Raw genomic sequence first — 20390 nt, 5'->3', positions numbered from 1 at the left:
TGCCACCACAGCATGGCTACTGACAGACAAGTGGTGTGATTCCCGGCACAGGAATGGAAGCCGGCCACTGAAGCAGCGTGTGCCGAACTTTAACCACTGGGTCATCAGAGCTGGCTCTAGATGCCTTTACAGTAGCTTGAATAAATAACAAATTGATAAAAGAGAACTGTATCATTAGAGCATACCTACTAAAATTAACCGGTTCAACTCATAAGAACCTATGCCCTATCAGTCAGATTCATATTCTTTGTGTGAGTGCCATGTCCTTATGACATTATTTGTCATAATTTCCCATCTATTTAATATCATCTTCACATAGTCCATTAGATCAAGTAAAGTAGTGAATAGTCACTAAATTGTAAAATTAATGAAACAAACAAAAAACTAGCTAAGCAATAATCTGTTAAAGTAGAAGATCAATAAGAACTTCCTTTAAAAATGTTAGTCACCTAGGGGCCAGCGTAGTGGTTAAGGGCATGTGCTCCACTTTGGCGGTCCGGAGTTTGCAGGTTCGGATCCCGGGCACGCACTGATGCACCGTGTGTCAAGCCATGCTGTGGCGGCGTCCCATATAAAGTAGAGGAAGATGGGCACGGATGTTAGCCCAGGGCCAATCTTCCTCAGAATAAAGAGGAGGATTGGCATCAGATGTTAGCTCAGGGCTAACCTTCCTTACACACAAAAAAAATGTTAGTCACCTCAATAGTTACAGAAATTTTTTTTGCCAACAAGTCTTTAGTGTCCATTCACCTCTATAATCTTATGGTTTTAAGGATTTGGAAATTATGCTTGATGCATAGAAGACCATGTTAGATAATGACACAATGACCTTTTTTTCTGAATTATAAAAAGCCTCCTCCAATTAGAAATACTAAATTCCAAGGTATTACTGCAACAACTTTCATTTTAATTTACTTCTTTCTGCAACCAAGACTATTAGGATATTAGCTATCAAAAAAAATTTTTTTAAAGAAAGAAAACACTAGCCCCAGACCTGTTAAACCAGTTTGTGTGACAGGTAAAAAATCTTCCTAGTCATCGACTGAAAAGGAAATATATAGGATGTTACACAGTGATCTACATCTGAACCTGTTCACAGCCATTTAGAGAGGTCAAGATCAGATGAGAGAGTTCTGAGGCTGGCTTTCACAATGCCAGTTCTTTGCCATAGTCTCGTCATCGTCTGAACTATAAGTTTATTAAGCCAAATGCCACCATTTCTCAACTTTTCCTCCCATTTTAAAAACAATTACATCTGTATGCTTGATGTATTTCTATTCTGCACTGGTAATTCAAAACAAAACTTCTGCAACACAAATAAACACAGGTGGCTTCATAAATTAAAACTTTGCCTTTGACATCTTTCATATGCCCATTTACAACGTTTGTTAATTATTCTTGGACTCACAACAGTACTTCTGTTATTAGAAATAAGGAAACTGAGGCAAGAGAAGTGGGAAGAGACTTGCTACTCTGCAGCAAGCAGGCACCTATCTGGACACGGCAGCTGCTGTCCTGCTCTATTAGACGACAGTGCTTGCCTCAAAAGTGCCTGTCAGGGCTGGCCCCATTGCCTAGTGGTTATGTTCTGCCCACTCGGCTTCGGTGGTCCAGGTTGGGTGCCCCGGCTCGGACTTATACCACTCCTTGGCGGCCATGCTGTGGCAGCGACCCACATACAAAATAGAGAAAGACTGGCACAGATGTTAGCACAGGGCAAATCTTCCTCAAGCACAAAGATTGGCAACAGATGTTAGCTCAGGGCCAATCTTCCTCAGCAAAAAAAAAAAAAAGTGCCTGTCAAATAGGCAGCACAGAAATCCTCTCATCACAGATATCTAAGGCATCCCCACGAAGAAGCTAGAGGCAAATCAGAGAATTCCTATCTCCCAGGAAGGAAAAACTATGTAACTAAAGTAAGCAGCTTCTTAAGTTGCATTACAGGGCTGGAGGAAAAAAAAATGAATGAAAAGGAAGAGAGATTCAAGAGAGACCAACTTCTCAAACTGAAGACCAGGTTATTAGGCTTACTCCACACACTGGGAAATTACTGAAACAGTGTTTAAGTAGAAAAGGGAATCAGTAAGTCATAGGGTCTTTTGATTTCAGTCTTAAAACTTAAACCCCCAAACAAAAATGTCTGAAATTAATGTATTTCCCCTACCTGAGCAATTATATTCTTACATGCTTCCATAAAACCCACAAGGCCTACATGGAGTCCTTGATATTTAGAGTTGACTCCAAGTGTCCACTAGCGTCTACTTTCCCCTGTCCAAATCCAAAAATAATGTTGGCGCTGACCCGGGTAAGACCTACACGCACCTTTTCCTCTGAAATCATTAGCCTCGCATCACCTTCTGACGTCCTATCTCCAATAGCTTCCCTTGATCAGTATGGCGAACTCCCCTGAGAGTAACAACAGGCACGGACATTTACTACATCCCTCACAGAAGACATAATCAAACCCTGGGAGCAGGAACTGGCAAGGGACAACTCGCCTGGCTCTGCCTCCCATCACGATACAAAGACACAGCGAGAGCAAGAGAAGCCCACCCAGGTCTCTGCACCTCACACCTCACTCTTGCAAGAGAGAGGAAGAAGACTTCAGTGCAACTGGACCCAGCCCTCAATCCCCCTCCCACGTGGGTCTCCTCTCCCGAGCGCAGGGTCGCACTGGAGAAAGGGACTGGAAGGAAGCAGACCACGCCGGGGCTGAGGCGGGGGGGGGGGGGGAGAGGGGGGGAGGCAAGCTCCGGGCAGACACCCTAGCCCCTTCCTAGAGACCCTGGGCTGTACCCCTTCCAGTTCCAGAGTGTGAGCGCCCATCCCCCGCGACCCCAGGCCCCTCCACGTCTCCCCAGAGGGGAACTCAAGACCCCAAAGCTGCGGGGAGGGCAGGGCTGCCTGGCACCGGGTCCGGATGGGATGGAGCCCGGCCGCGTGCGAGCGGAAGATGGGAGGCGGCTCCCCGCTGCCGCCGCCCCTCCCCGGGCCCCAGCCTCTCCAGGTTCCCGATCACAGGCTCTGGGGCGGCCCTCACCTCACCTCAGGGCGGCGGCGTCCTCGGTCCGGGGGTCCCGGAGCCCCTGCGCGGAGGCGGTGCTGGACTGGAGGAGACGCCGGCAGCTCCGGCGATGGCTGACAGGCGCGCAGCACCAGGCCGGCCCGGCACACGGGGAAGGGGCGGGGCTTCCCGGGAGCAGGCCCCGCCCCCGCCCCGCCCCGCCCCTGCCTCCCACCTCAGCCCTCAAGCCCCATGAGGTGACTACGTCCGGGGTTACCCGAGGACGTTCACCTCCGACCCCGCTCCCGGCTGCGGCACGGTCTGGCGGCTGTGAGGCGAGGGGCCGAACGGCAGCCAATGGGAGGGCGGCGCGGGGCGGGGCGACGTGAGGCGATGCGGATGGTCCGAGCGCCGCTCTGCCATTCGGGGCCGAGCGGCGAGAGGGCGGGCGGGTCCCAGGCGGTCGCGGCGCCCACCGGCCCGGCCCGGCATTACCCGCCCTATCTGCCGGGGGCGGGTGCAGGGCCGGCCAGCTGGCTCCCCCTCCCGGCGGACAGGGGAGTGGGGGAAATGGCCCACATGCACCTCCCTTCAGGGAGAGAGGCGCCTGGCCCGCGGAAAGTGAAAGGCCGGGGTAGCCGCCTTGTAGCGCGGGAAGGGAGCCCAAACCAGGGAGGACTGAGAGGGGTAGGCGGTGTGCGGGCCTCAATAAGGACCTTATCGTGTTCAATCCTAACACCCTGAAGAGGTGGGTATTGCACCCACGAGTTACCCAGCGTCACACAGGCTGGTTTCCAAGTTAGTGCGGGGTAACTAACCCCTATTCTGGAACAGCTAACCCCTCCCTTGGCTTGCTCCTCAGCCCCAAAGCAGCCCACCCCAAAAGAGTCTGAGATGCTGGATCTTGGAGCATTGAGGGGAAGCCTCAGTAAAGGACGCTCAGTCAGAAGGGCAGCGTGCCAAAGGACAACCGTCTTTTCTGCCTGCCTTGAGGAGAGAAAATAGACGGCAGTAAATTCCTAACATCTTGGATCGGAGCGTGCTTCCCAACCTCCACTGTGCGAAGAAGCCAACCAATTTCTCTAGTTTTGCCGTTATTTCATAGCAAGACTTTCATGGTGACTGTATTGAAAATCAGTAGTAACTAGAAAGAGTCCCAACATAGAATACAACTATTGGTCGACAGAGAGAGAAAATGGGAGAAAATTGCACTTCAGAAGACCGGGGGGAGTTTAACCCCTTGCAGGAATTTAATGGAGCACCCAGAGTACTTTTCTGATCCTTACACAAGCTTGTGCTGTGTAAGGATGACAATTTGGATGACAAATTTGGATGATAAGGATGATGATTTGGTGAGAAGAAGTTCTATGCCAGAGGGCAAAAACTGAATAGGGTGGAAATACACACCTGAGGTCAGAAGGTCTTGGGTGGAAGCGGAGGCAGAAAGATAAGAAGATTGGTCAACAAGGAACAGTATTCATCTAGGAACCCTCATAAAACCACTAGGTGGTGGCTTCTCCAAGAGTTTACCAACCTACTTTAAAATAATAGGGACTGGAAACAGAAATTTAGAAAGAATGTGTGGACTTTACAGAGCAGTGATCCATATTTCACATGAACTTTGTCATCGGAAGCATATGTCAGCTGAACAAAGATAGGAAAATCAGAACTTAATTGAGCACAACTTCCTGGTTTAACAAGATGTTTGACTTGACTGACTGGAAACAAAAAGGCCTGGGAAGAAGGAAACTTTGCTTCTCCCTAATGGTGCTCTCTAAAGCTGGCATGAAGGAAATGACTTTGGAAAGAACTAAATATCTTGAGGTTGCCTCTCTTATTTTTCATCTACCTTTCCTAGTTCCTATTAAGTAATAAGAACTCTGGCCCCAAGACTCTTTCTTAATGGTGTTGCTGTTTATGAACCTTAGGAACGCTGCAAAACCAGGAGGTTGGGCCAGCCCCAGTGGCCTAGTGGTTAAGTTTGGCACACTCTGTGTCAGCAGCCCAGGTTGGGTTCCCAGGCGCAGACCTACACCACTCGTCTGTCAGTCACCGTGTTGTGGTGGTGGCTCACATACAAAAAAAAAGGGGGAAGACTGGCAGCAGATGTTAGCTCAGGGCAAATCTTCCTCAGCAAAAAAAAAAAAAAAAACAGGAGGTTACCCTCAAAAACTGTCCTTATGTGAAACTTCAGCAAGCCCTTACATGTCCTGCTTTTGACTTCACTGAATATTTGAAGTAATTGAGCTCTCTAAAGAACTAGCCAAGGAAAGGCCTAATGAAAGAGCTATGGTGAAAGAAAACGAAGGCTGAGTTAGGATACATCAAAACCACTTACATAGCATCTAATAATCTAATTGTTATCATCAAATGTTAAGTGCTAGGCAGAGAATAGGCAGAGATCTGTGTCCTTAAGACAATACACCTGGAATTGCAACAACTCCTAAGTGTTATGTTGTTTCGTGCATGCCACAACCTGCCCATCTCTTCTGTCGGCTTTTTAGAGCTGTTCCATGAGTTCTTGCTCCACAAGCCGTGATATCTGTAAGAAGCAGTGGAGGAGAGCCAAAGGGTGGAGAGATCTTACTATACAAGACGAACAGGTGGAAGAGAAGAGAGTAAGTGGCACATTTCTAAAAGCTGAAACTAGATGGCTGTAATGGGCTGAATTGCGTTCCAAAATTCATATGTTGAAGTCCTAACCCCCAGCACCTGAGAATGTGAGTGTTTTTGGAGATAGGATCTTTAAAGAAGAAATTAAATTAAAATGAGGTCATTAGAGTGGGCTCTAATTCCAAATGACCAGTGTCCTGATAAGGAGAGGAGACTGGCACACAAACACACACAGAGGGAAGACCATCTGTGAATTACAATCGATGAAGCACTTATCAGAACTGTGGCTCTTATGCTAGGGAAGACAGCCATATACAAGCCAAAGGGAGAAGGCTCAGAAGAAACCAACCCTAGCGACACCTTGATCTTGGATTTATAGCCTCCAGAACTGTAAAGAAATAAATTTCTGTTGTGTAAGCCGCTCAGCCTACGGTACTTTATTATGGCAGCCCTAGAAAACTCATACAACGTCCCAAATATCAAATGGCTTCTGGGTTTTTCAAGAAGGTTGTATAAAGGTATCAGGGATTTATCCTGAGCATTCCAGCTACTTTCCAACCTTAAAGATGGCCTCAGGCCGGCCCCGTGGCTTAGTGGTTAAGTGCATGCGCTCTGCGGCTGGCAGCCTGGGTTCGGATCCTGGGCGTGCACCGACACACCGCTTTTCTGGCCATGCTGAGGCCGCGTCCCACGTACAGCAACTAGAAGATGACATACAACTATCTACTGGGGCTTTGGGGGGGAGAAAAATAAATAAATAAAATTATTAAAAAAAAAAAAAAGATGGTCTCTTACCCTACTGTGGGGAACGTAAGAGAAGTCTGAGGGGTCCCTGTCTTTAAGATGATTACAGTCTATTGGGAAGACAAAACTAAACACCAAAACAGTGTCTACATCTTGCCCCTTAGATGATAACCACACGAATTTTATAAGAGGCATAGATTGGAAAGGATAAATTCTCAAAAATAAGTAAGCCCAGAAATACATAAATAGTATGTGAAATAGTATGTATGTCACCATCCGAGCCATTTTGGCACTTTATTGTCAATTCTACTTTAGTTTATGGCAGTGTTTCTCAAAGTATGTTCCACTGACCACCTGAAACAGAATCACTAGGGTGCTTGCTAAAATGCAGATGCCCAGCCCCACTGCAGACTTTTTTTTAATTCATCCTGAAGTTTGAGAACAATAGTTTAAGATTTATCATTATTGTTCCCCACCTTGCTGCCAGTGTCTCTGTTACACAGCAATGCCTCCTAAACCTGCACTTCCAGGACAGGAAAGACTTATCAGGTAAGGCCAGAGTTGAACCAAGGGAGGAAAGAAAGTGCCTTAATAGAAAATGGAACCCTGAAAAGCTCCCTGTCATAGTGGCTGTCTGGCCATGGTTCCAAATTCCTTAAGCAGCAAGGTCAGTGATTAACCTTTAGGGCACAGGATAGAAGAAATACTGGGATGTTATTTCCCACTGGCCCCCAATGTATAACACAGACTCTATTTGGCTTTTAGCTCTTGCCGTGCTTATTCTTACATCTGCTTATGCTGGCAAACTTGTCCTTCCTCCCTCCTAATTTTCTGAATCTTTCTAGTCCGTGGAAGTCCCATTTTCTCTAAGAAGATCTCTTTTACTTCTCCAGCTTCTACTGATCTATCTCTTCTCTGAATTCTTGTAGCAATCTGGTCACTACCACACAATTCAGCATTTATTAGGCTATAATTTTTTGTGTGTATGTTGGTTTTAGCTCTCCAGGTAAATTTTAATAATCTTAAAGGCAGAGAGCATTTTTTTTATAGTTTGGTACTCCTCTCTATAGCTCTTAGAGTAGGGCTAGGTATAAATATTAGTAAGTGCTTCATTGACTGAAAAAAAGTTTAGCTTTGTACCTGAGAGGCCACTCTACTCCTGATGTCTGCTTATCTGTCTTCACATCACCTCTGGGAGGCAAAGCCTCCGGTAGGATACTTAGCTGCTTTATAGATGGACAGAGTTCCTCAAGAAAGTCAGCACCTTGACCAGAATTGTGGCTCCAGTCATGAGAGGAGAGAAAAAGAAGACAGAAAGGCCTTATCGGAACACTATGTTCCTTTGCTCTGGTCAACCACTCAGGTTTGTCCAGAGTTAAGAGCCTGAGGGAACTTTCACACCATAAGGTCAGAAAATGCCCTCAGAAAGACTACTTTATAAGTCTGATCCTGATGATGAAAGGTAGGATTGCACAACGAAGGTCAGTGTTCATACTGGAGGCTCACCATGATGTGTTCACATGGACGCCTGGGTCTTCATATGGGTACTTGGGTTTTCACAAGGCATTTCAGCTCTCCCTCCCTCCTTATCATCCAATCCCCAACACTTCCAGTCCCTATCCATGCTATCTATATTTGGCAGTCACCAAATCTTAGCTGCTTCTTCCATGACACCTCCAATATCTTTTTTTAAAAAATCCCTTTCTAAGTCCTACACACCTCACAACTAAATACCTAGAGAAAGTTTAGAGGGCCCTTTTACCTAAAGGCAGGAAAATGGACAAGAGGACTCGTTTAGGTCTTGCTCAATCCTGGGATTCTGACGTTTTATATTGATCAGCATTACAACTTTCTCATCTCTGACCTCACCCTCCTGCAAACCCAGGAAAGTGCTCCTGGTGAGTTTACTTCCTACCCCTATCCTCACCTTCTCTTCAGACTTCTCCACTGCCTCCATTACTCCTATATTGGACTTAGCTTTTTTCTGCTACGTGTTTAGGCCTCTACCTGTCTACCTCAAACAAAAATCCTCACTTTCCATTGTTATTATTATATATGAAACAATAAATAATAAAATATAACATGAATAATTTTTATAGAGCCTTTACTTTCAAGAAAAACTGAGCCATCGCTCAACTTCCTTTTATCCTTTTCATTTCTTCAGTCTTAAAGTTTTCCTAAATCATAACTTGGACCAAAAGATTTCCCAATATCCCTGTCTTTTTTTAACCTCTCCTCTGGTTAACAAACTAGACCAGCAGGTAGGAAGCTATCTCCCTAACACAAGTCTTGTTTATCAGTGGACGTGCTGTGCTGATGTGCCCAATTTTCTTAATGAAAACAAAAAGTTAGAAAGAAACATAAAGGAAACCAAAAATGAATGAAAATAAAATGTAGTTTAAATCAATGAGTGAGATGGCCATAATCAATTGACTAACATAGTTTTGGGAGTGAATACAGGCAAGCAGAACTGAGAAGAACTGATTCTTAGTATTGACAGTCTAAGCCAAAGATATCTCAATAGTAGCAGGGACTTACCTTCTCTGTGTTCTGTATCGTAAAGAGTTTGAGCTCTTTAATCAGACAGACCAGGCTTTAAATCCTGACTCTATCACTAATTAGCTCTGTGACCTTGAGCAAATGACCCCCTTTCTGAGCCCCAGTTTCCTTGTCTAAAACAGAGATATAATACCTACCTTGTAAGGTTGTGTTTTGGATTAAATGTTATAACCAAGATGTAAAGTTTCTAACACAAAGCTTGGAACATAGTAGATACACTGAAAATATTTCTTCCCCCTTTCTCTCTGTGCTCCATTTCCTCCTAGTGTTCAGTACAAGAACAAAATATCCCATGGATGCTCACTTGATTCAGAAATGATTACATCATTAAATTTACCAGTCTGCCCCCACCCCAGGGCCAATATTCCCAGAATAAGAGAGCATATGACCCAGGGATACTCTAAATCCTTTACCCTTACTTGGAGGGAGTAAGTAAACAGGAGGAGTGATGTGGCCTGAGCTTCTGAGAACCAACCAAAGGGTGGGCACTGTGAGGGTATGCCTGGCCCTGCTCAGTCCCCTAGTTGTGCCACACTGAAAAGGCTCTTTGGTCCCTTTGGCAACTTTCGTATACTGCAGATGGGAGTGTAAACGGGGACAAACTGTTAGACAACAGTCTGGCATTAATCAGTAAAGTTGAGCTTACCCTGCATACCCTATAACCCAGCTTCCATTTCTGGCTTCATACTCTGGAGAAACTTTCAGATGTACCCCAGGAACATTGTTCATTATGGCCAAAAACTGGAAACAACCCAATGTCTCTCAGCAATAGAACGGATAAATAAATTATAGTATATTCATACAATGGAATATTAAAAAGCAATGAGAATGAACAAACTATTGCTACACAAAACAATATGGATGAATTTTACAGACATAATGTTGAATAAAAAAGGCCAGACACAAAAGAGTGTGTTTCCTGTTATACAAAGTTCAAAAATAGGCAAAACTCATTTGCGGTGGTAAAAATCTGGATAATGGTTACTCCTGATGGTGGGTAGTGACTGGGAGAGGACATGAAGAGAGGTGTATCCACTTTATAATAAAACATTTACTTTAAAATACATAGGGTATGACCCATTCATTTATATAACTTCAAAAGCAGGCAAAATTTTGAAAAATATTTTTAGTGATACGTATATAGATAGTTCACCATTTTTAAAAAGCATGGGAAAATGATTAAGAAAGAGGAAGGAAAGGAGTGTGATCAGAGGGACAGACATATAAAGAGCTTCTAAGACACTGGCAATGTTCAATTTCTTACTTTGGGAGATGGTTACATGGTGTTTACATTATTATTATTATTGTTGCTCTTATTATTATTGAAAACATACTTATGTTCTATATACTCTTCTATACGTAGGCTATATTCCACAATAAAAGAATTTAAAATAAATCCAAACAAACAAATAAAAAGCATACGCCCTTAAAAGAAACAGTAGCAGAGTGTGGCATTGAGATAATAATTTTAGAGCTGGAAGAGGCCTTCAAAACCATCTTGTCTGACCATCTCATTAAAGAAACTGAAACAGAGACCAGAGAAGTTAAGTGACTTACTCAAAGTGATTCAGTCAATTACAGAGTCCAATCTAGAACCTAGGTAAGCCTCCCAGCTTCTTGTCAAGTGTTCCTCTCATAGACCCACCCTGATTCATCCAGTCGTGGTTTCCTATTATCTTCCAGTCACATCTCTCATCTGCACACATCATAAAACTCACCTATGTTATAGCTTTTTTCCTCCTAAATTTGAAATTTTTGTTGTGGGGAAAGGAGATCAGGAGAGACACCCTCTCCTCCACAGATATTCCAAACACTCAGAAAACCAGTCAAAATATCTAGTAGCAGAGAAACAGTTCTGGGTCTATTTCTCTGCTACTAGATATTTTGACTCATTAATGCAGCTCTCCCACTTCTCCATACCCCACAGTATGGCTGCTCCAACATGCAGGCTGACTTTTGGGTCTCTGAGACACAAAGAAAAAGGGAAGGGTCTGAGTTGATAAAAAGAAAACTCTTCCACTTTATCTCTGTTCAAGCACAAAGTCTTTTGGGAAGAGTGAGCTCTTCTGCCACCTTGGGACAAAGAATGAGAACAGCGGGCCCTCAGATCCCTTCCTACCTCTGCCCCAAGGTGGCAGCACTGTAACGTGGCATCTAGGAATTAACCGGAAAATTTCAAATACAGCCACAGGGGGGAAGTGTCTGATACTACAAGGGAGCTGTTAAGAAACTAGTAAGCAAAAACCATGAAACCCAGGAAAGGCAATGGAGCCCCTGTATTCTCCCCTACCTACCTGCCCTGCTAAGAGACTCGGGCAACTGCAGCAGGGAAAAAAGAATGACACAGTGCTGCTCTGGACCAGTAAAGATTTGAGACACTTATGTTCCCTCCACCCAGCTGGCCTCACTTCTCTGCTCCCTTCCATAGCAAAACGTCTTGAAAAGATGATCTACACTTCTTCACCTCCAGTTCCCTCTCAGCCCTCTCCTATTTTCACCACTCCACTGGAACTGCTCTTACAAAACTGTCAAATCCACTGGACATTCTGTCCTCATTATACACACCTCTCGGCACTTAACCAACTGACCATTCCTTCCTTGAAATATTCTCCTTTCTTGCCTTCAATGACGTCCACTCTCCTGGTTTTCTTAGCTCAGATGTCACCTCCTCAGAGAAGTCTTCCCTGAGCACCCTACTTAAAGTGGCCTCTGCCAGTAATCCTTCACCTCATCACCCTATTCATTGCTTCACAACAACTATCACAATCTTTAATTATCTTCTATATGTATTTGTATATTATTTATTAGTAGCCCTCTGCACTATTTTATTTTTCAACCATGTTTATTGTCTGCTTCCCATGGTTTTATGTGAACATAGACTTGGTCTTGCTCACTGCTAGAATAGTGTCTGGCACACAGTAGGCCCACAATAAAAATGTGTTGAATGAAAGAATGAATGGCACTGTGGCTGGATGTTCAGCACTTCCTCTCCTCCTTCCACATTTCAGGCAACATGTTGTCCTTCAGTGTCATCTTCTTCCTTCCTATTTCCCTACCAAGATTTCCCTCGACGCTCAATTTAGCTCAATCAGATTTCAACCTGAATTAAAATGTCAGGAAACAGGATAATATTTAAATTGTAATTTAAATCAGATCTCATGAACTCCCTCACGCAAAGTCCCTTAAATCAAGCTCCCTTTATATCATTATCAATCAAGTGTCAGCCTCTAGAACCTTCTTAAGCATAATCAAGCCTATGTTGGCTCCAATGGAGTACATTTAAATGAGTAGAAAGACTACAGAGGCTCTGGACTGAGGCAGGGGATCTGAGCAGATCTTCATTTCTGCCTAATGATCCACCTGGCTATGCAATCACAAAGTCTACAGAGTATACACTAGATATATACTCTTTACTAAAAGATACAATTTTAGAAAAATCTTCAACAACAGTTATCTGTCTAGGAAAATCTTCCCAAACTGCAGATAGTATCACTCATCTGGAGTATTTAGCTCTTCCTCACAACTGCTTAGCCCAATAGTCATAGGAATGTGGTCTACCTATCCTCACTTCACTATTCAGTAGTGTGAAAATGTGCAAAACTAGATAGTACGTCTGTGCTAATGTGAGGTTATGTGTATAACTGTAAATGAATTCTAGAGATCATTTGGTCAGAAGTCTCCATTTACAGAGGAGAAAACTGAGATCTGGATCAGTCATGCAATTTTCTCAAGGTGATACAGTTAATAACAGGGCCTGTACTAGAACTCAATTCTATTGACTCCTAGTCCAGTGCTCTCTCCAGTGTAACTCACTGACTCATTCAGTCCTAGTTTCCTGCTCTATTCTAGAAATCACTTTCCTTAATAGAAATCTCTACATCTCTTTATGTCGGTGTGTAAATCCATGTGTCCGTGTCAATGAGCATGCATGTGAATGTCTACGTGTCTATCTGCAAGTATTTGTAAAGCATATCACTGGGTATTCATGCCCTTTCTTCCAGGGAAACCTCTAGGCAATACAGTTCCCTATGTCGGCACCAGCAGTGAAGTCAGAGGAAGACCTTCTGAGTCAATCATTAACAAGCAGACTTGGTCTTCTCTCCAATCAACTCAATTCCTGGGTCTTCAGGAAATGGGGCAAAATAATTAGGACAGCACCAGACTCTCCCAGGGTCAAACTTGGTTCCAGGGCAGTGAAAGCACCTAGAGACAAGGCTACAAGGGGCTGTGACAAATTAGCAGCATAATCTCTGCAATGTGCTCTAGCTAACAGGGCTACCGTCTTGATTTTCAGCTTAATCATTTCATCCTATGATGCCAACAAGAAAGGTAAGTATATCTCTTGCCTAATATCGCAGAAAACCCAAAGAGAGGCCTAGAAAGTGTTTGGGGGTCTATTTCACAAGATAGAGATATACATAGCCACTACTCAGTAGGTGATGCTTTCCAGTTATCCCATGTATCCTCCTGCCTCTAAGCAGGACTGCGACTTACTCAACCCAGAGACATAACTGGTCTGTCTTATGGTGAAGAAGTCTTGAGAGGATGTGATGCATTCTTCTGTCTTGTTCCTGTAACTAACATTAAAAGTCCTTTCACTGTTAGATGGCTTTCTTTCCTAGAGGGTGCTGTCAAAATTTCAGTATTGTCATCACCTAAGACTCCCAAATTCATAACTCCTCATAAGATTGCCTTCCTTTTTTAAGGTGTGACATCCAAACAGATGGGGATGCTCTTGGGTGGAAAGAGCTGAGGGAAAGGGTGGTGTGGGGGTGGAATGGCATCATTTGCTGCTCTTTGATAACTGTTTGTTTAAAACACGATTTTTCAAAGTGTCCTAAACATTTCATCTCTAAAATTAGCTCACCAGAGTTAAGGCCAAACAGCATAAGGTGCAGCAGTAACAAATTTAACAAATGAAGAAAACTCACAACACCTTGTGAGTTATGTGTCAAAAAGCATAAATAACTATGACCAATGGTTCCTTGGAAACCTGGAGAGATATCTTCTCGAAGGTTACATTTAATAAACTTTCAAAAGTTTTAATACAAGAAGGGAGATAGAACAGGAAGGAGAAGAGATAATAAGCAGTGTTTGGAGGAATGAGGTGATTAGTCTTTCATTAACTTAGTTAAGTTCACTTAACTCTATTTCACCTTTTTTTCCCTAAGGGTAAAAAAAAATGGTACTCAGTTTCCTTTATACTAGGCTAACTCCTACTTACATATATTTTAAAGTCATTTTTGGGGAGTGTTTGATCTCCCCAATTGCAAGTTTTAAGAGAAGGAACTGCATTCTTTTATATCTCCCTTTCCAGTGCCCAGAATTCTAAAGAGTAGTACCCAATAAATCTTAATTGTGTTTTTTTTTCCTCCAGAACTCAGAGATAGCAGCTGCCAAGTGGAACACCTGCCTGAGCTCTTCCCAAAGAATGTGAGAAGCACCAGGAAGGCACTAATGCAAGGTAGGGAACAGCCCCTTCCTGAAAAATCACTTTGCCATTTCAGAATATTTTTACCTCTAAAAGAGGCCTGTCTCCCCTATTCCTTGCCCAGATCTCAACTATCCTATTTTAAAGATATGTATTCCCCGAAGAGGTTTTCTGGAAACCAATTTTTTTGGGGAGGTGGGGGGGTGAGGAAGATTAGCCCTGAGCTAACATCTGTTGCCAATCCTCCTCTTTTTGCTGAGGAAGATTGGCCCTGGGCTAACATCCATGCCCATCTTCCTCTACTTTATATGTGGGACGCCTGCCACAGCATGACTTGATAAGCAGCATGTAGGTCCACACCCAGGATCTGAACCTGCAAACCCCGGGCTGCCAAAGCGGAGCATGCGAACTTAACCACTATACCACCGGGCCAGCCCAGAAATCTGATTTTTAAGGTTTTTTAACAAGCTGCCTAAGTAGCGGTGGATTTACTGTGAAATTAATGAAGCTTAAACTTCAGCACTCATGGGACCTGTACAACACCTTGTATCCAATTTTATATTTTTAAAATTTGTATTCTTTGTCTTAAAAAAAGGTTCCCCAAAATTGTAAGAGTTCAGAATCCAGAGCATGTGTGCCCATCCCTGCCCCTGGGTAACTTTTACATACAACGAAGTTTAGGAACCACCACACTTGAACACCGTTTGAATACTTGGCAAAGCAGCTTCTTTTCTCTCTGCCCTTGGGTTTCCTGACAGGATTGTAAGTTCCTACTGCCCTTCGGTGTCTAAAACAGACACTACTCCACTGGTTCAGTATAGCTGCTTTAAATCCCATTTCCCCACCAGGAAGGGACACAGCCTTCGAATATCTAGAAATTGAGGGTGCCTTCTCTACCACATCTACAATATTCACTAGGGCAAAGAGACAAGGGCTCCAATACTTTTAAAATTAAAGAAGCTGTCCACTTTTAGAGAATTACTGAGAATGGGTCTCAAAGATTATCAAGTCCAGGATGGTACACACACTGCCACTCTTTAATTCTATGTCGATTGCACATATCAATAACCAAGCACAGTGAAACTAGAAGACGAATAAGTTCTGGAGATCTAATGCACAGCATACTGATTATAGTCAACAATACTGTATTATATACTTCAAAACTGCGAAGAGACTAGATCTTAAACGTTCTCATCACAAAAAAGAAAGATAATTACATGAGGCAATAGAAGTGTTAGCTAAAGCTACAGTGGTAATCATGTTGCAATATATAAATGTATCACATCAATGGGTAGTACACCTGAAATTTACACAATGTTATATGTAAATTATATCTCAATTTTAAAAAATCAAGCACAGCACTCTTTCTAACCCAGGCATGGCATCAGAATCTTTCTGATCACAGTGCTTCAGGTACCCAATGCCAATTTACTTGTCATCTCTGGTCTAGGTCAATATTTTCTACCACCTTGTTTCTGCTAATATTGGGTGATAAGCCCATGCACATTAGTAAGATTTTACCATATGGTGTATTTTTAGTTCTTCACTCCAACCTATAGTATCATTTTTACCGAACATTGGAAGAAATAGGCATGAAGGGGACTAAAAAGTCTAGTCCAGAATTAGAGGTAATCATATAGCAGCAACTCTGATTGAATTTCTCCCTTGAAGAAAATAAGCTACTAAATGATAAAGGAATTAATAAAAAAATAATAATAAGCAATTTTATACACATTACCTTATTTGAGCCTCACAAAAGCCCTGGGCATTAGCTAGGGCAGGTATCTACTTAAACTGAGGCTCAGAGAGGTTACGCGACTTTCCCAAGGTCACACAGCTGGTAGAACCAGAACTAAAATCCAGGTCTTTTAATTCCCATATTGGATTTATTGGTTCATTCATCTATTCCACAAAATTTTACTGAAAGCTTTCTATGTGCCAAGTTCCCTGCCTTCAAGAGATTTATAGTCTATGTTTATAATAGTTAAGCATTTAGAAAGTACAAAATCAGATGGGGCATGGAGTCAGGTGTGGTGAGAATGGAATTATCAAAAAATATTTGGTCCACATAGACTCAGATCTCTGCCTCTCTTTCTTTCTTTCTTTCTTTCTTCCTTTCTTTCTTTTCTTCCTTCCTTCCTCCCTCCCTCCCTTTCTTTCTTTTTTTCCTCCAAAGCCCCAGTAGATAGTTGTATGTCACAGCTGCGCATCCTTCTAGTTGCTGTATGTGGGACACGGCCTTAGCATGGCCGGAGAAGCGGTGCGTTGGTGCGCGCCCGGGATCCGAACCCGAGCCGCGAGTAGCGGAGCGCGCGCACTTAACCGCTCAGCCACGGGGCCGGCTCTCTGCCTCTTTTCAAACATAGTGAAATTGTTTGTACCTGATTCAAGGAGTGAAGTAGAATCCCTGTTATCTGGGATCCAAAGTAGCTGCATCCCCAGGGCCTTTTCCACTAAAGGCAAACAGGTCAGGCAAGGGGTGGATGGGCCTTTGCTAGTGGGTCATAGGCTGCAACCAACTGTAGGTTCTCATGCATAAGTGCACCTTGCTGATACTTTCTCAGTGAAAGCACAGTAACTTTTCCTAGAATTACTGGGTAACAAAGAAGCAAAATGATGTGTACTTGGAATTATACGAGGTTTTGTACTACACTATCTCTTTATTGGTACATGAAGAAATACCCATTTGCATCCTTCTTTATCTTTCAGATTTCTTATCAATCTCTAGGTTGGACAAGATGCTCCCAACTCATCAGGCCCAAAGAAAGCTGCAGGGATCACTGTTATCCACCAGACATACTTCTGAAAAGTTCTGCTCTGCCTCACGCAGTGAATGAACGACACCACAATGTCTTCTCCCTGCTGTTAACCAATATGGACAGAATCTTGCCAATTTTATACTTCTATCTTCAGCAGGAACATTACTATCAAACAGTGATGCCAGGCCAATGAAGGGGGAGCCCGGGCTTAGCAGTCAGAGTTACCCTCATACCACAAGCCTCTGAGATTCACTTTGTACATCCACAAAAAAATGGATATCTTGTCATCCCATCAAACGAAAACAAAAGGTCTTCCCTCTAAGCACTATGAATGGACCTATTGCTCTCTTTGACAAATGGTTTAAACACAGCCTCCAAGGAACTGGGCATAGCAGCCACCAGTGTGGCACAGTTCACCAACTCCTCTGTTATCCTCAGAGCTGATTTCATACTCAGTGGCTCTCAACTGGCTTAGGGTGGGGTTCCTGTTTTCCCAGGCTGACATTCATAGGGTTTTATGATTTAGCCTCTGCCGCTACATGTAGCTACCCACACAATGCGGAAGGGAACATGACTGTAAGCATTCCAAAAGTCTCCCTCATAAGTCATCTCCAAGGGGCTTAGGGACTCATATGAATAGGATCCAGATGAGGTCTGCTGATAATCCACAACTCTTAAAGTGGGTCTGACATGATACCCTACCATAATAGTGAGCTGCATACCTTTTGAATAAGGATTCCAGGGCCAAATGATTACGATGATCTTTCTCACAGAGGCAAAGCTATGAGTCAAGTCTGACCTGCTTAGGTAAGAGTTTGGTGAGAAAGTGGAAACAACTGATCTTAAAGCAGCATTTAAGTCAAAAAGGGAATGGCAGGAGGGATAAGACAGAGCGTTGTCCTGCTTCCTTCATAAGAGTCTGAAACCATTCCATTTCATTTTGGTGAAATATGCCTGTTTCTAAGTAATTCTGTTTTCTTAGTTCTCTGGTAAAAACCCTATATGAATTGTATCCTTCTTTCTTTCACTTCAAGTGCTGTCCAAAAAAGTGATTCTCAAAACTATACCAACAGGGGAAAATATCTTACCCTAAGCCCTGATTTAAAATTCAAGCTAACAACTAAGTAGCCGAAAGAGAAGTCAAGAATACAATCCCATTTACAATCACAACAAAAAGAATAAAATACCTAGGAATAAATTTAAACAAAGATGTGAAAGACCTGTACATTGAAAACTATAAAACACTGTTGAAAGAAATTGAAGACAACACAAAGAAACGGAAAGATAGTCTATGCTCTTAGATTGGAAGAATCAACATAGTTAAAATGTCCATACTTCCCAAGGCAATCTACAGATTCAATGCAATCCCTTTCAAAGTTCCAATGACATTTCACAGAAATAGAACAAAGAATCCTAAAATTTATATGGAACAACAAAAGACCGCGAATAGCCAAAGGAATCCTGAGAAAAAAGAACAAAGCTGGAGGCATCACAATCCGTGATTTCAAAATATACTACAGGGCCGGCCCCGTGGCTTAGCGGTTAAGTGCGAGTGCTCCGCTGCTGGCGGCCCGGGTTCGGATCCCAGGCACGCACTGACGCACCGCTTCTCCGGCCATGCTGAGGCCGCGTCCCACGTACAGCAACTAGAAGGATGTGCAACTATGACATACGACTATCTACTGGGGCTTTGGGGGGGAAAAATATACTACAAAGCTACAGTAATCAAAACAGCATGGTATTGGCATAAAAACAGGCACACAGATCAATGAAACAGAATCAAGAGCCCAGAAATAAACCCACACATCTATGGACAGCTAATTTTTAACAAGGGAGCCAAGAACACACCATGGAGAAAGGAAAGTCACTTCAATAAATGGTGCTGGGAAAACTGGACAGCCACATGCAAAAGAATGAAAGTAGACCATCATCTTACACCATACACAAAAATTAACTCAAAATGGATTAAAGACTTGAATGTAAAACCTGAAACCATAAACCTTCTAGAAGAAAACATAGATAGTACACTCTTCGACATTGGTTTTAGCAACATATTTTCAAATACAGTGTCTGATCAGGCAAAAACAAAAGAAAAAATAAACAAATGCGACTACATCAAACTAAAAAAGCTTCTGCACAGCAAAGGAAACCATCAACAAAACGAAAAGACAACCTAACAATTGGGAGAAGATATTTGCAAACCATATATCTGATAAGGTGTTAATATCCAAAATATATAAAGAACTCATACATCTCAACAACAAAAAAACAAACAACTCAATGAAAAAATACACAAAAGATTTGAACAGACATTTTTCTAAAGAAGATATACAGATGGCCAACAGGCACATGAAAAGATGTTCAACACTACTAATCATTAGGGAAATGCAAATCAAAACTACAATCACCTCACGCCCCCATCAGAATGGCTACAATTAACAAGACAGGAAATAACAAGCGTTGGAGAGGATGTGGAGAAAAGGGAACTCCCATACACTGCTGGTGGGAATGCAAAGTGGTGCAGCCACTATGGAAAACAGTATGGAGATTCCTCAAAAAATCAGGAATAGAACTACCATATGATCCAGCTATTCCACTGCTGGGTATTTATCCAAAGAACATGAAAACACGAATGTGTAAAGATATACACACCCCTACGTTCATTGCAGCACTATTCACAACAGCCAAGACTTGGAAACAACCTAAGTGCCCATCAAGAGACAAATGGATAAAGATGATGTGGTATATATACACAATGGAATACTACTCAGTCATAAAAAAAATGAAATCTTGCCATTTGCGAAGACATGGATGGACCTTGAGGGTATTATGCTAAGCGAAACAAGTCAGAGGGAGAAAGTCAAATACCATATGATCTCACTCATAAATAGAAGATAACAACAACAACAAACAAACATATAGATACAGAGATTAGATTAGTGGTTACGAGAGGGGAAGGGGGGGAGGTGGCAGGGCAAAAGGGGTGACTGGGCACATGTGTATGGTGATGGATGGTAATTAGTCTTTGGGTGGTAAACAGACTCTGTCCAGCAGATTCTGATGTAATTTACACAGAAATAGAAATATAAAAATGTATACCTGAAATTTACATAATGTTATAAACCAATGTTACTTCAAAAAAAAAAAGTTCAAGCTGAGCCTGGAAGAGATGGAACAGATATAAAGCATGCATGATAACAGTTTTCAAGGAATCCCTGGAATCCTCAAGGTGCCCTAAAGCTCCACAGAGCTTTGGAAATAGAGTAGGTAGAGAGGACAG

The 20390-nt window shown here is 42.9% G+C and overlaps 1 protein-coding gene across 9 annotated transcripts in view; it reads right to left on the bottom strand.

Annotated features, from left to right (window-relative positions):
- The window catches only part of ACACA (acetyl-CoA carboxylase alpha), a 277171-nt gene that overhangs the window by 240553 nt on the left and 16228 nt on the right, over positions 1-20390 (bottom strand). Inside the window, exon 1 of one of the 9 annotated variants that reach the window (XM_058560449.1) lies at positions 3041-3150. The exons of 4 other annotated variants lie outside the window; for them this stretch is intronic. The gene's annotated coding sequence lies outside the window, so the exon portion shown is untranslated. Of the gene's footprint in view, positions 1-2322; positions 2398-3040; positions 3151-20390 lie in introns of those variants that run through there. 4 more of the 9 variants (XM_058560450.1, XM_058560447.1, XM_058560448.1 and 1 more) reach the window with 4 other exon arrangements.

This window comes from Diceros bicornis, chromosome 18 (genome assembly GCF_020826845.1).
Source record: "Diceros bicornis minor isolate mBicDic1 chromosome 18, mDicBic1.mat.cur, whole genome shotgun sequence".
NCBI classification, from domain to species: domain Eukaryota; kingdom Metazoa; phylum Chordata; class Mammalia; order Perissodactyla; family Rhinocerotidae; genus Diceros; species Diceros bicornis.
Note: the sequence above shows the minus strand (reverse complement) of the source record. Positions and strands in the feature narration are given on the sequence as shown.